This window comes from Sinocyclocheilus anshuiensis, unplaced genomic scaffold, assembly GCF_001515605.1.
Source record: "Sinocyclocheilus anshuiensis isolate Anshui unplaced genomic scaffold, SAMN03320099.WGS_v1.1 scaffold634, whole genome shotgun sequence".
Taxonomy (NCBI): Eukaryota; Metazoa; Chordata; class Actinopteri; order Cypriniformes; family Cyprinidae; genus Sinocyclocheilus; species Sinocyclocheilus anshuiensis.
Genome location: NW_015542350.1, coordinates 330,758 through 332,727, shown reverse-complemented (window position 1 = coordinate 332,727; position 1,970 = coordinate 330,758). Strand labels below are relative to the sequence as shown.

At 44.0% G+C, this 1,970-nt stretch overlaps 1 protein-coding gene across 1 annotated transcript in view; it reads left to right on the top strand.

The window, feature by feature from the left end:
* LOC107691488 (ADP-ribosylation factor-binding protein GGA1-like) overlaps window positions 1–1,970 on the top strand; it is a 44,018-nt gene that overhangs the window by 38,961 nt on the left and 3,087 nt on the right. The gene's annotated exons all lie outside the window — the stretch shown is intronic.

The following is a 1,970-nucleotide window of genomic DNA, read 5'->3' as shown; positions in this document are numbered from 1 at the left end:
TGCAGCAGAGTTTGAAAAGTCCTTGTTGGTGCGGGTGAGGAGAAGAAGTTCATCCGTTTTGTTAGGAAGGGAACGGACATTCGCAAGATGATTGCTTGGGAGCGCAGTCCGAATGCCGCGCGCGCAGAGCTTCACCAGGGCGCCGGCGCGTTTCCCTCTTCTGCGTTTGCACGCGCGTTTGAACAACACAGCTGTACCTCCGACTAGAATGTCCAACAAAACGTCCGAATAATCAAAAACCGGAAAAATATTGGCTGGGATGTGTTGCTTAATGTTAAGGAGTTCGTCTCTGGTAGAACTTATAGAAGAAGAATGACAAAACACAGAACAAACAAACAAAAACAATAGAAGAATCGCGGAGCTCAGCGTCCTGGCTGCCATTTGCGGCGCCATCTTAATCTGGAAATGGAGATATCTGTGATGGAGATATACTACTAATCACAGAACCAGCTTTACTGACGAGATGACAATCACATGCGATGTATCGTACAGCCCTAGCTAAAAGCTTCATTGGCCAAAAAAATGAACTTTACACAAAAAAATAAATAAAATAAAAAATTCACAGCTTTTTGATCCTGACACAAAATAACCAGCTAACATTAATTGACTAATCATATCAGCAGCACAAAGTCTGAATGAGTACTAGTCAGGTAAAATCACTACCATACTAATTAGATTGTAAGAGCAGACTGATTGCTATAAAAGGAGGGAAAAAGCGCTTCCAATCTTTGTGTTCTTGTTAGCAATGGTTACCTCCCAAGAAACACGTGCAGCCATCATCACTTTGCATCAAAATGGCCTCACATGCAAAGAAATTGCTACAAAGAATATTGCACCTGAAAAAAACATTTACCGGTTCGTCAAGAACTTCAAGGAGAGAGGTTTGACTGCAGTGAAGAAGTCTTCGTGCCTGAAAGAACCATTTAGCGGATCATCAAGAACTTAAAGGAGAGAGATTCGACTGCAGTGATTCTTCAGGACGTCCCAGAGTGTCCAGCAAGTGCCATTACTGTCTCCTCCTGAGGAGGCAGCTACGGAATCATGTCACCACCAGTGCAAAGCTTGCTCAGGAATGGCAGCAGGTTGGTGTGAGAGCATCTGCACGCACAGTGAGGCCAAGACTTTTGGACAACGGCCTAGTGTCAAGAAGGGCATCAAAGAAGCCACTTCTCTCCAAGAAAAGGACCCCCGCCCCCAATCTGAGGGTTGTCCCCCCCTAAAAACATGATTAAAAACCACGCTGTGCATTGTAAAAACAATGTTTTAAAACAACACAAACGGGGCAAAAATGCGTTTAAGTTTAGAAACATTTTGAGTCTCCCCCTCCCTTGCCTCACAGTGCTTTGGTCCAAATGCCTGCTTTCCTCTTTTACATCACCTACACACACAAGTCCGGTGAGAGAGAACAAAGTCAATAGTTGTGGAACTCCAGCAAGTAAGGCTGTCAGGCTATTTTATTCACTTAAACATCGGATTGTGATTATTTTCTCTTTAATACAGATGATGCCAGTGTATTTTTGATGAGTCCGCTATGTTAGCAATAATAACGTTACCTGCTTGAGGGAAAGGGTTGCCAGGTTTTCATAACAAAACCCGCCCAATTGCTACTGAAAACTAGCCCAAACTATCTGCGTTTCGAGGGGGTCCCCCAGTAAAAATCACGTTCCGGGGTCTAAAATACACGTTATTGGGGTCGCTTCAACCCGCGGACATGAAAAACAACCCGTGGCAACAGTGATAAAGTAGCCCAATTCCACAGTAAAACCACGGACTTGGCAACACTGTGACGGACAGTAATGTCTACAACGGACACGAGCGCTGTCACGGCGTGACCACAACAGCTGGAAGTTGTCTAATTTGGCACGGTCTCCCTACTGCACTAATAGTAAGCCATTCTTCTAAGTACATATCCTTACAAGTACAGTTTTAGCTGTATTATTTGTGTCCCCTTAAAAAAATGTATCTTGAGA